Genomic DNA, 14,851 nt, shown 5'->3' with positions numbered 1-14,851 from the left:
AGGCTTGGAACAAAATAGGAAACAAATCCAAGGCTTATTGAAGCCTATGTTGGCCGAGCATCTCAAGTGGGAAAAGAGGTAATTGGCTCATGAATATGTGATATTCTATAGAAGAGGAAACTACCTTATAGAAGGTGAGACCTCTCCTATAAATAGGAGCCTCATTTCCTCACATTTCATTCATCCAAGTTTAAGAGATTTGAGAGACTCTCTCTCTAGAACTTGTGGCCGAAAATCCTCTCTCTCTCTCTCTAGTTTATTTTCGATTTTTTTCTTGTCTTGGCACCTAGGTCCTCACTCGACCTAGTGTTTAGCTCTGCGACTTCGAGACTCGTTCTTAAGTCGTAGTGTTTAAAAGTGCCCACTCACTGATTCCTTCTTTTAGAGTGATTTAGTGATAGAAACTTTCGTGGTTGCTCGAGGTGCCGAGGAAAGAAAGAGAGACGTGCTGCGATGGGAGACGAGCGTTGCAAACTTTCCAAAAGCTTCTTCAAAGTTCAAGCTTCAAGAAAGGTTAGTAAACTTCTAGCTCATATTAGTTTTTAATTACATGTACTTGCTCTTTGTCTAGGTTAGTAAAAACTGTTTTTACTTGTAAAGAGATTTTTTAAAATTCCGCCGCTTCCCGAAGCGTTTAATCTTTTTCTTAAACCCTAGATCAATTCCAACATCGCGACGTCTGCTGTTCTCGGTCGGAGCGCGCGCACAGGAGGGTTCGGTGGTCTGAAGTCGCGCGATAACTCGGAGCTCGTCGGGACTCGGGTCAGAGGCACGCGCACAGGTCTGGCAAAGCTCGGGAAGAGAGAGAACAGACGAGAGAGAGGGAGATCGCGGCGGCGGCTGGTCGTGCAATCGGCGGAGGCGCGCGCGCAGTCGGCTCGGCGCTCGGCGCTCGCGCAGGAGAAGGAAGAAGAAGGAGCGGCCGAGAGGGAAGACGAGATGGAGATTTGCTTAAGCTTTTCTCGTTGGTTGTTGTTTTTTTTCCCTTGTGTTTCTTGCAGGTGGAGTCGCGCGCGTGGAGAAGAGGAGAAGAAGAAGAAGAAGATAAGGAGGAGAGAGAAACGCAAAGTCTTTACTTATTGATGAAGGATTTGAGGTGGACCTCGAATTCACAAGCCCAACAAGCCTCGACGGAGTTCTTCTTCTTTTGGACGCAAGAGAGAGAGAGAGAGAGAGAGAGAGAGAGAGAGAGAGAGAGAGAGAGAGAGAGAGAGTGAGATTTTGGACGAAGAAGAAGAAGAAAATAAACGCAGAAGAAGAAAAGGAATAAAGGATAAAAAAAGCAATGAGAAAAAATTGAAAGAAATAAAAGGATAAAAACGTAATTGTGTAAAAAAGCAAGTCATGTTTTTGGATTAAATTAGAGATATTGGATTTTGGTCCAAAACTATTGTGAATGTCATAGTTTAGGAATAATCCCTTTTATTTAGTGTTATTAGCAGAACTTGGCTCAAGAAATTTGGAGGCCTTGGATGAGAGCCAAAAATGAGTCCTTTTTTAATATTATTTAAATTAATTTAAAAATTAATTTGGAGGCCTTGGGTGAGAGGAAAAAATATTAGATATGTAATTACAAAATAACTCAATTAAATAGTAAAAAAGAGTAATATTACAATATAGAAAGCAATAAAATTACATAAAATTTAGTTATTATGCTCAAATTTATCTAACATTTCATTTTCAACTAACAAAATAGGAAGCCCCTTGACAAATGAATGACCTCAAATAAGAATTTGCTTGAATTTACTTAATTATTTTTATTGTATAAAACAAATATTTTGCTCTTTTATGTGATTTAACAAAGTTTTGTAATTTCTTTTTTTTTTTCAAAACCCGGTGGATATTTCATATTCGACATATCTAACACTAATAGCTAATATGTTTACAAAAAATTTAAGAGAAAAAAATGCACAAACAAAATCTAACTAACACTAATTACTAATATCTTATAAATAAAAAGAAAAATTGTACAAAATAGCCATTTGAAACTTATTGATTAGCAAAAAGAAATTTCATTTTCTAGACCCGAAAGTAATGAAAATATCTCAATTAGATCCGCTACTTTAAAAATATCCAAAATTGGACTTTTGTATCAATTTTGGACGAAAATACCCTTGCAAGACCATATAACACTATTAAAAAAAATTCATTCTCTACTCATTGAAAATCTCTCATTCTCTCTCATTTTCTCATCATTTCACGTATCCAATTGGTTGAATTCCTTCAAAATGGGTAAGTATGCTTCTTCATTCATCTTTTATAGCTTTAGTGATATAGTTTGTGTAGAGTAAATAAAGTTGGTAGATGTAGGTTAAACTTTTCAGAATTTGACGTTATTTCCAATGAAATCCGACCTTTTTCGGATGAAATTCATGTTAAAATTCCGATGAAATTAAAGCATATATTCTGACCAATTCTGACATATTCCGACCGTTCCGACCGTTTCGACCGTTTCTGACCATTTCCAACCGTTTTCGACAGTTTCCGACCAATTCCGATGAGTTTGGAAAAATCGAAGTTTAATGTAATATAATGTATTTTTGTGATATTTCTTGCAGATTTATTGATGGTTAACGGCACGTGGTAGAGAAATGGACACTTATACATGTTCAAAAACGCGAGAACATTTTCGCTTGAAGTTTCGAAAGAGAGAGTCGATATAGACAGATCAAAGTATGACTTAAAGTTTGAAGTTCCATATGAGGCGGGTAATATGCCGATTGAGCTTGCTTTGTTGAAAGACGATATTGACGTTAAGTATTATACGAAGAATAAAAGTCGTAGAAGTTATGCACTTTTTTTAATTTTGGTATCGAAAGAAGTCATAGCGTTAACTCCAAAAAGAGTAGATAAAGGGAAAATGTGATGAATGAAGAATTGCCTCGCGTTGAACTCAACAAGAGACGAAAGAATCTGATTACCAATGACCGAGATGATAATTATCTGTTCAACAATCAAATAGATGACCGAGACGATGAAGTATACAAGCGTGACAGATATGACTACCACCACAACGATCGAGATTATGAACACAAAAGTGACGGGGTGATGAAGACAAGTTTGACGGAGATGATGGACACAACAATGACAAAGGAACAAAATTTGAAGAGTTCGCGAACACTGAAGAATATGAAGATTTTGTAAAACATTTTACAGTACCATCGGGACAGGGTGAACCATCGGGACACGGTGAACCATCATGTGATCCTCATAAAGTTGTATCACCAACGAATCGCGTGCCTTACTTATAGAAAGCCCCCGACTTCACAACCTATGGTTTTGTCAAGGAAGAACATATGACGGTCCAAGTCAGTTGCCAAATTCTTCCACAAGTAATAAGAATGAGATGTACTTATATTCTTAAATGAAAAATGTTATGTTATATGTATTATAACCATTTAATGCAATAGGTAGCACAGAAGATATATACCTTGGGAATGAGTTTGAGTCCAAGAAACAGATGAAGCAAGAGATTCATGTTTTTGCTCTAAAAAATAATTTCGAGTTTAGAGTGAAATCGTCTTAAAAAAGGAGACGGTATGTCATATGCGAAAATGAGATGTGCACTTGGAAGTTGATGGGTGTTGTGTAGTGGTCTGATATGTGGCATATTGCTTCGTACGAGATTAGACATTCTTGCGCGCGTGTGGTTCGAACAGAAGGGCATAGAGGAGCTGCACATTGGGTTATTGGGCATGTCTTTAAATATAAGTATAGTATTAGCTCCATGGTTGAGTATTCGGCACATAACGTAAGAGAGGAAGTCAAGACAAGATGGGGTGTTGACATCTCGTACATGAAAGCTTGGAGAACCAGGGAAAAAGCAATTTCATACGTAAGGGGTACGCCAGAAGAATCTTATAAGAAGTTACCATCTTGGCTATACATGTTGGAGCAGAAGAACCCTGGGACTCTGACTGCGTTTGTGAAAGATGGCGATAGATTCAAGTACGCATTCTTTTCTATTGGGGTGTGTCGTAGAGGATTCAAGTCTTGTCGACCGGTGATATCATTAGACGGTTCATTTTTGAAGAAAAAATACGTGGACAGTTGCTATGCGCAATTGCGATGGATGCTAATTCACAATTATATCCACTTGCATTCGGGGTAGTAGATAGCGAGTGTCATGCTTCGTGGATTTAGTTTTTGAGAAAGTTGAGAGAAGTTATCGGTGAAGACGTTGAAGAGTTGGCGTTCATATCCGATCGACATGTTAGCATCATACATGGTCTCAAAGTGGTGTTCCCTGGTATCCCTCACGGAGTATGCTACCATCATCTAAAACTAAATGTCCAACATAAATTCAAGACCAATCATTGTGGCATTGAACTGAATGTCGCCGCTTATGCTTCATTAAGACCGCTTTCGAAGCTCATTTTCGGCAATTGAGAAGGAAAGATGTCGAGATGGTTAAGTATCTCGAGGAAGACGATTTTGATCGGTGGGCAAGAGCATTTTTCCTTGGGAAACGGTAAAACACAAACTCTTCATTTTGTCATTACAAGTGTTTTAACTAGATATAAAACGTCACTAATATGTAACTGTTTATATAGGTACGATATAATGACAAGTAATAATGCAGAAAGCTTCAACAATAAGACGAGGAATGCTAGAACGTTTCTCATTACCGCGTTGCTTGAGTTTATTAGATTCACACTTCAAACGTGGTTTTTTGATCGAGAAGAAATGGGTAGGAAATGTAATACAAGACTGTCCCCGAAGTTTCAAGACAATCTCGCTCATCTAAACGGCAAGACACAATTCGTCAATACCTATGGACTCGGTATGTATGATTGTCATGTCAAAGAAGAGAGAGGTGACTTTGATGTTGATTTGTTGAGAAAGACATGCACGTGCGGGCTACCACAATTACTTGGAATCCCGTACGAGCATGCTATTGCATCTGCACAACACAGGAGTGTCGACATCTATTCTTTGTGCAGTCCTTTCTATTCGAAGGAGACATGGATTGAGATGTACAAGGAATCCATATATCCTGTTGAGAATGAAGATCAGTGGAATGTTCCAGATGACATAAAGAACATGAAGGTGTCAGCACCAATTGAAAAGAAACAAGCCGGTCGACCGAAGAAAAGTAAACAAGGAAGGCGGAGGGTCAATCGATACCCATTGCAAGGCGAAAAAGTTGTTATTCACCGCAAATGTGGTGGTATGGGCCATACCAGGAAGACATGCACTTGGAGAGAGTGAAAACATTTATCTTTTATTTTGTTTGTTTTGAATTTATGATGTTTGTATTTTTATGTTGACAACTTTTATACGTGTTTTGTTGAATATTTGTACTTTAAGGTGAAGTTCATGTTTATGTATATGGTTATGTTTATATTTATATTTATATTTATATTTACTATTTATTATTTAATTTCATAGCGAACATTAACATAACCTTTTAATATATTTAATGACATAAAAATATCCAAATATTTCATGTCAATACACATCAAAAACTTTATATTAGTACACATCAATACATATCATCGCGCTTCTAATTGGAAAAATAAATCGGTCGACTATTTCTTCCTGAACGTCCTCATGTTCGTGCTTAGAAGTGTATCGAACCCCGCGTCAACAAGGATGTGCTCCACATACTTGATTGCGAACATCCCGCAATCACCACTGAAAGACAAAAACCACAAAATTTATACACAAAAAACTCTTAATCATGTTGTTATTCAAATTACATACCTTGTCTCAGCCCACAAGATGTTCCCCCATGGCACATAATAGTAGAACGGCAAGTCCTCAACCATGTAGAGGTACTTGTCGTTGATTGTTCTGTTGTGTTCTAGTCCGATGAGATATACCAAGACAAACACACATAAACCAATCTTGTACGCGTCGTTCGGATCTTGACATGTCTTGAACGTGTTGACCAAGACGTTGAACCTGGCGTTTGACATGCTGTTCAAGTAATCCGTGACGAGCCTATCGCTCCTCCGCTCGTTCTGCTCCTCCGTCGACGGACCATCTACCATTCATCATTAATCTTCTCTTTCTCATAACTTTTCAAAGGTAGGGTTCATTTTAGTTCTTCATATTTATTTGTTTTTCATATCGATTTCACTCTTCATTTTTTTAATTTGGTATCTCATATTTATGTGTTATGCAAAATAAAGTGGCATGTGAAGTTAAAAATACGATTTCGAGGTTTTTGTATTTTTTTTAAATCTGGAAATTTTGTGTCTTCAAAGATTCTTTAACATGTTTCCCAATAATTTCCTAGATGTCAATAAATCTTCAAAGAAACTCGTAACATATCTTCAAAGAAATTTCTAGAATCTTTGAAGATTTATTGACATCGAAGAATTTTTTGATAAACATGTCAATAAATCTTCAAAGAAGCTCGTAATTTCTTTGATGTTTATGGATGTCGATAAATTAACGGATGTCAAGAAATTTGGAGATTTTGTAATTTATGTTTTTTTTTTATTTATAATCTGTAAAAAAATATTTTAAAATGTAAAATTTAGCAAATTAACATCTCCGATTTGTTTGTTTGTTTGTTTTTAACGCCGTTTTTTTTATATATATAATTATATGAGCGAGATAAATGTAATGAAATGAGAAAAGATAAGGAAAAGAAAAATAAGGTTAAAAACCTACAAAATGGGTAGTCATAGTTCTGAATAAAAATACAATTAAAGAATTTTGGTCAAAAAGTTTTTAAATTTTCATCGTTTTAAGATTATCTTATTAAAATTTACAAGCCTAGTAGATTTAATTTACTATTAGGATATGATTTTTTTTATTTTTATTATTCTTGTTTTAACTTTCCATTCATTTTTTTGGTTTTGTAACAAAATTCTGCAGATTCTTTGAAATTATATTATTGAATTGAAAGTTTTCTTTCATAAGTTCATTATTTTATCAAACTGAATCATTATGTCAGGAATTATGTTTTCGATTCTTTTAGTTCATCTAAGCTAAAATTACATTTTAGTAAATTTAATTTATTATTCTGATAGAACTTTCCTGTTGTTTCCGTATTTGAATAGTTGATGATTGCATTTAAAAAATTTATTGTGCATGCTCAATCTAATAAGGATTTCATTTCTCTTCGGCATAGATTTGTTTTGTGGTTCTTCGTAGTTCATCCAAAGATTTACCAGTTGGTTTTAAGTAAACTAAATTACAAACACAAAAAAATTATTTTACTACGGGAAGGTAATTTAGGGTGATGAGCTACCTTTAAAAAAATAAAAAGTAAATGATACCCTGGCACTCTGGCAGGCTTGGCTAGTATTTTAATAGAGCTTGGTAGATTCAGTTCTTAGCTGCTTCTCCCGAAAAAACTATTACCAGTATCTAAATTGTGTAACTTTTATTAAGTGTTATTAGGATTATGATATAATTTAGAAATTTAAATCAATTAGGGCACATGAAACATTAGAATTGCATTTTAACCAAGTATCTAAACTAGTTATTTTCATGTGACCATTCTCTCATAATTTTTTGTATCCAATTTAGCCTTATTAATTAGTTTTTCTATTGATTTTTTTGGAAAAAAAAGGTCTTCTAATGGAAACAATAAACGCTTATTTCCAGATTTAAAAAATGGGCAGTTATTGTTTAGAATATAAAAAAGGGTCTTCTAGTGGGAGCAATAAATGATTAATTATCGGATTTAAAAAAAGTCTTCTAACTGGAGCAATTCAAATGAAACGTTGCCTTTTTTTTTTTTCCTTTTTTTTTTTTTAATCAAAGGGAAAAAAAAACTAATCTATTATTCTTTTATCTTTTTTTCTTTTTCTTCTCTCTGAACTAACAAAAGCTCTCCTTTCATCTCATCCTCATTTGTTTTTTTCTTATGCCTATTCTTCTCAAATGACCAATAAATTCTTGTTATCTGTCGAGATCAAATGGGCATTTTTTTAGATTATTCTCAAACAAATCGGAGTCACCTTTATAACTCTGTTGACCACCTAATTTTGTTTTTCTTCCATATTTGAACTCGCCTCGTAGGTATTTCTGCTCGACTAGAAAAATCTTCTCTTTCCAAATGCTTTTCCCGGCCGCTATTCTCCCTCATACCGATCAACCAACGATCTAGAGGCATTTTTCCGATCCGTATATTTGTATCTATGCAATCGGATGAATATATTTGTGATTATTTTGTGTTATAAGTCTATGTAAATATTGGCGATACCGGCGTTATCTTATCCTCTTCTATAAAGCTTATTGTTATTTATTATTTTTTTTGTTTATTTGGTTGATGTTGGAATATGTATATTTGCGTTTATTTTTATTAATGTCGGTATATTTGTGTTTTTTTTTTTGCATATTTGTGTTAATTTAAGAATATTTGTGTTTATTTTTATTAATGTCGGTAAATTTATTTTATAAACGCAGCCGCAACCTTCATGCGCCACTGTGAAGAGTAAAAATCAGAGCAGAGAGACAAATTCGTCGTTAATGGAGAGAGAGAGAGAGAGAGAGAGATATATATATATATATATATATATATATATATATATAATAAAAGAATGATGGTCATTAAACGTAACGTGACTATGATCGACTCATTTAATGACTCGTTCTTTATTTTTAATTATGAAATGTTTTAGGAAGAGTATTTTAGATATATGATCTTCGTTAATATTTTTGCTATTTTGAAGAAATTAACAAGTTTGTGACTATTAAGCAAACTTTAAATGTGTTTTTGGCTAGTTAGCTATATAGCTTATAACTTAATTGGTTTCTTTGTATAAAGTTGACAACTTTCTTTGTAAATATGTTTGATGTTTTGTAGGTGTTGATTTTTGTCCAAAACAAGTTAATTATTTAGGTAAAGGATAAAACTACTGGAAAATCAATTGTTAATGATCATTGCGCTCGAAGAAATAGTGTACTAATATGTCACTCTTTTAATAGATAATTGAGTATTTGCACTAAACCAATATGTAAGAGTTTAATTTCAAAATATGTATGAAATTCATTAAGTTTTATGTCAAATCTATGCTTACGCTTACTGAAAATATACGTGTCAGTTTCAATACGTGCTTGTAACGTTTTTAGTGTGTACTGTACTTTTTAAATTAGTAACTGAAGTACGAATTAGGGTAGTTAAAATTGGTGCAGTGCGTTAAGAATGTTCATTTACAGGAGTGTTCTCATTTTAAATTCCGGTTCAAATATAATAATGTGAAGAAACATTCAAATATTAAATAGTCGCTTTTTATTATGTTATATCATAGTAAAAGATAATGTTACATATAGTCGTCTTGCTTGCAATGACACGGCACTAGATCCGCAGACGCGGTTTCAACTTCGCAGCTAGGATTGTGAACGTTTCAAAATATCACTAATATATCAAAATACGATTTTTGTTGAAGGGATTTGTCACAATCAATATATTCTCCGACAGCGGAAAAAGTATATATAGTATTGCTTGGATTACTTCTTTTTTTTTTTTTTTTTTTAACTCGATTCATTTAACCAATAACTATTTTTATGTTTCCTAGGCAATTCTGAAATAATACTCTCTATCATCCTTATTGGCAAGCCTTTAATTTTTTTTTTTTTTAAAAGCCCCGCGAAAGAATATATTGATAAAAATCGAAGACTTAGATTACAAAATTAGCGCAAAGAAAATTCAAAAACTTCTACAATAAAATGATGAAAAGCGGACCATATAAACAATCATATATGTAACAAAACAATCTATGGGTTACCTATTTATTCAGGTAACTAGTCATTATCAGATTACTACACGAATCGCGAGTAGAAACGTCGGTTTTCACTTGTCGCAGATTGCAATTTTAGGATATTTGTCCGACTGAGAGTCACGCCTAAAGAAAAAAATTATATCTGAAAAAAAAAATTCAAAATCACTCCGATTAAATATTGGGTAGTACAAAAGTCATATCTTACAAGTTTGGATTATTGAAACATAATCAAAATATAAAGCAAAATATGAAAAAAAAATGATAAATAAAAATTATCTTTTTTTAGGTTAAGAATTCTTTATTGATTGAGATTATCATGATCTCTCTATCTTAGGAGAAAAGACGAACGCTGAAGATTAATAGTCTAAATTTTTAATTTTTGGAAGAGAGAGCAGTTAGAGTTGTTTTTTTTTTTTTTAACCTGGATTCTAGATACAGGAAAAACGAAAAAGAATTTTGCACGCCTTTAACTCTTTCGTTCGTTCTTTTTTCTTATATAGGCTAACCGCTAACCTAGTTAGTTTCCTCATAAATATCATATTTGTTTTTTTAACAAAAGACCCAAAAATAAGTACCACTACTGCTACCGCCATTGACTATTCCAGCTTGCTATTTTTTTCAAATTTTGTTCGGCAAACCTTTTATATTTATGCTTAAATCTTGTTTTATTCTTATATAATATATAATAAAAACTCAGATGTCGGAAATATGGCATTTAATGATCATGTTGATGGCTAATTCTGCCATATAGAAAGCCAACTTAGTTCAAGCAATGGGTTTTTTATTTTATTTTTTTTTTACCTTAAAAAAACTCATTCCCATCCCGTATAGCATATAAAGTGTTAAATCAACACATTCTCGTCCGAGACACATGTACTAGGTAAAAAATGCAAGTAATCTCTCTCCTCTTTTTTCCTTTTCAGTTTTTCTTTATAGTTAGAGACAAGGATCGCCTTACCGTTACCGTTACCGTACCGGAGCCCCAATTTTAGGGGGATACCGCTTACCGAAGAGGAAACCGAGGGGGATTCAGGAAAAAAAAAGGAAACCGATACCGGTAGGAACCCGTTTACCGGAGAGGAACCCGACAAAAAATGTAGGAACCCGAGGGGGATTCAGACAAATATTTTACAATAATAAAAATAGTTTTCATAGTTCATACTTCAAACAAAGGTTCATACCAAACATAAACTGAGTTCTTAAACATAAAATACCATAAGTAGAGTATAAAATTATTACAACACGTACGATAAAACACACTAATTATAAGTGATAATCGTAGGACATATGTATACGTCACTCGTGAATGAAGAATCGGTCGACAACTTTGGCCAACCTCTTGATCCCGGAGTGCGATCTTCTTGGATCAGAGGACCTCGAAGATCCACCGGGACCTTCGTCTATTTCTTCGTCAGAGTCCCCTAGACTTTTGTGAAGGTCTGCTCGCATCGCCTCACACAAACTTTCACGTTCCTTCTTCTTTTGAGAGCGTACGTAGAGTAACTTCTGCATTTCCTCTTGTACTTCATGAGGAACCTGGTCGCACATCTTCACACTTTTTGTCTTCTCTATGTTCGCCAAGTGATTTTTCACACGAGTGATTCCACCACCGCTAATGATGTACCCGCAAAATTTGCATTTGCTTGCATTCGGTCGTCCTTCGACGGGCTTGCAATACTTGTATGCCGGGTCGGACGCCATACTTCATAATCATAATCATTTCAATTCCACATATTCAGAAATCACCATAACAATCATCAAATTAATTTCAATTCAATATAACCATTACAATAATTATCAAATTCATTTTAATCAACACTTCAAGTAATTCAACTTAATCATAACAATAATCAATTCGATTCAACATTTTAATCTCGGAATTAATTAAAATTCTATAATAATCATCAATACATATGACAATTAACAACAATCAACGTAACCACCATCAAATTAACTTTACACTAATCATCAATTCATAATCATATAACAAAAATCAACAAAATAACCACCACAATAATCATCCACATAACCATAACAATAATCATCAAATTAATTGTAATCAACACTATTATTTCAACTTCATCATGACAATAATCACAATAATCAACAATTCATAACTAAAAATTGAAAAAAATTCCCAAAAATTGAAGAACTCGGGTGGTACCTCTCGGTTCCCCGGGATCTGGACAAAATCGGCCTCTCCAGGACGGGATCCGGCGGGACGAAGGACGGACTCGAAGGGTTTCACGGGATTTGGCCGGGATTTATGCAAAACACGAAGACAGTCGACGGGATCCGGTCGGGACGGGACGGGCAAATTTGTTCCTCGGGAGATAAGGGTTTCGCGAATTTAGGGGCAAATTATTTATACCCAAAACGAGACCCGGTCTGGGGGGATCCGGCCGGTTTACCCGGGATTCGACCGGGTTTGGTTCACGGGACCGGTTTATGTAAGTTCCGTCCCGGTCCCCTCCGGTTCAGGGGATCCCGACCGGAACCCGGTCGGAACCCGCGGGATTGCGAACCTTGGTTAGAGAGAGTAGTCCCTTACTTTTTTTTTCTTTATGATTCGTGACGTAATTTCTAAGGATTGAACTCACGACCACGACTTTGGAAGTGATAATAGAATTATCACGACTTCTGTTGTCATATATTGAGATATTTTCCCAATTACTCAGCACCCTAATGAAAGAACAATATATATAAGTAAATTAGATAATAGTTTTTAACAAATCTTTACATTTTCCTTCAAATTTCGTTTATAGTTAGAAAATTTATCACTTATAAGTTAATTCTGATTTTGCATTTCGTTCGTTTAAATTATAATTTTTTTTTTAATTAGTCCAACTATACTTTATTAATACTTTCTATAGTCGTACTCGTAAACTATCTACTATAGTACAATTCATGTGATATAATTGTATTTATCGAAGCTAGTCAATAGAATACGATTCATGCGATATCTGTACGTATTTGTATTTGTATGAGTGCGATATTTATGTCTATAAGATTCATGTGATATCATTATTTGTATTCATGCTATATATGTAATTGTATACATGCGATATTTGTATTAGTATCCCAATTTTTCCAAAAATAATTCGGGACACAATCTCCCTATATATTCTGAATTTTCATCTCACTGCGTGAAATCCGTGTAGTTAAATTAACTTTATTATTCCCATAAGCGTGTTAGAGGCCTTGCGTCCCTCTATGGAAACTGTTAGAGTCGAGACCCATTAATCCATGGGATTGTAAAAGTCATCACTCAAAAAAATAAAAATTCAATTATAAAAGTAGACATAAATAAGTAGTTTCTTTGTAACTTTCATTATGATAACATATTAGGAAAACCAATAGTTATATGTAGGCCTGGTGGCTCCGGTTCGGATTAGAATGGTTTTTGTATAATTTAGTCTGGTCCGATTTTTTTGGAACAGTGCAAAACGGTCCGGTCCGGTTTAAAAATTTTAGACCGCGGTTTATACCGGAACGAACCAGACATAATTTTTAAGATTTTATTTTATTTTATAATAATATCTAGATATTTTTGGGCAAGAAGCCTTTATACTCGACAAAAGTCACGCCTAAAGTCCTAAAAATCGCGTCTTTTTTCATAAGAGATCCGAGCATGCAGCACATACGTGACTTCAGGCATGTGTTTCACAAAAATGAGAATACATAATAGACTCTCACCAATTGGCGGGAGAAGAAATAGACATGAAGTTCACGTAAAAGTTGTAATACAAATTATGATAGTCTAACAATACAACAACTGATATAAAAATCATATAGATGAAGTGAAATCCCGAATAAAAAAGTTGATACATGTCTTTGTCGTCTCAAAGTCTGCATGGTCCTCGTGCGCCTGGTCCTCGTGCGCCTATCCTTGGCCCTTTGATCCACTCCCATTTGCGGGTTTACCTTTCGCCACCAAACTTTGACTTGGACGTCTTCGCTTTGAATAAAGACGTGAAACTGACAACATATCCTAGAGTCGTATGAGAAGATCTTTGCAGCAAAGGAATTTGCGTCTGCATGGGAGTCTGCCATAAACCTTGGCTAGTCTGTGGTAAAGACGATGATGGTCCGTTTGCGAATTCATATTAACTTTGCTACGTCGCAAGGAATGAATTGAGCGCGCAAACTATGGAGGTTTGTAGTACGAAGGCTCCCGATGGGCTCACCTAGGAAAATAGCCAGACACTTGCAACGCTCCATCACTTATGAGTTTCAAGAAGTTGTAACGTTTAGCGATAGTCTCCTACACATGATTTAGCAAAAAAAAAAATGAATACATGAACCCAAGAACCATTGCATGATCACGTGACTATCATGAAATTTCAAATCCCCAATTTGTTATCAAGAGTTCGCATAGGAATGTTACCCACAGAAGGGCATTATAGTAATTATCCTTAATTAGGAGTATTATTATAATTTCCATAACATTACTATTAAATGAAATATAAATACATAATCAATAATAGAAAAGATTAGTTGCAAATTTTTATAAGCAATAACATTCGATTTATCCATAGTCATCTGCATTAATTGAGATTATATCTCTACATCTGACGCGAGAAGTATAAATCTTGGGTGGAGCGCTTAAATTGATCAATGATTAGTCAACATGAAATCACATATGCAACTCGCTATATACTAATTCTAACAAGTGTGAACATTTTATATGGGGTACAATACATGACATGGACAATGGACACGTTGCGATTAAGTACATTATTTAAGTGACCGCTATGATGAGACGTATTGTAATCATAAATGATGGTAAGATTATGCATCAACCTAAATCTTGAGGGGCTCTTTAAAATCAGGGTTGTTTGCTCGGCTCTTTGATTCATTTGTTCACAGCTACATAATATGCTTATATACATATACTTATGTTTTGGGAGATCGGGGTATAATTAGTGATGGAAAAGAAACATCAAAGCGAAATTCAGCTCTTAATAAAGAGAGTTAATGTTTGCTCACCTGGTAGCTGAATCTAGAATCCATCGATTGTTGACACCTTTGTGCTATGAAAGAACCTTTCGCTAGGAAATCAGTAGAACTCATGGCTCATAAATGACTCGGCGTAGAATAATATATTTGACCATTTGTGTCACGAGCTGAACCTAGAGTGCAGACACTTACGTATTGGATACATC

This window comes from Urtica dioica, chromosome 12, assembly GCF_054948205.1.
Source record: "Urtica dioica subsp. dioica isolate 48M chromosome 12, U.dioica_male_clone48M_v1_H2, whole genome shotgun sequence".
Lineage (NCBI taxonomy): Eukaryota > Viridiplantae > Streptophyta > Magnoliopsida > Rosales > Urticaceae > Urtica > Urtica dioica.
This window is presented reverse-complemented; position numbering follows the sequence as displayed.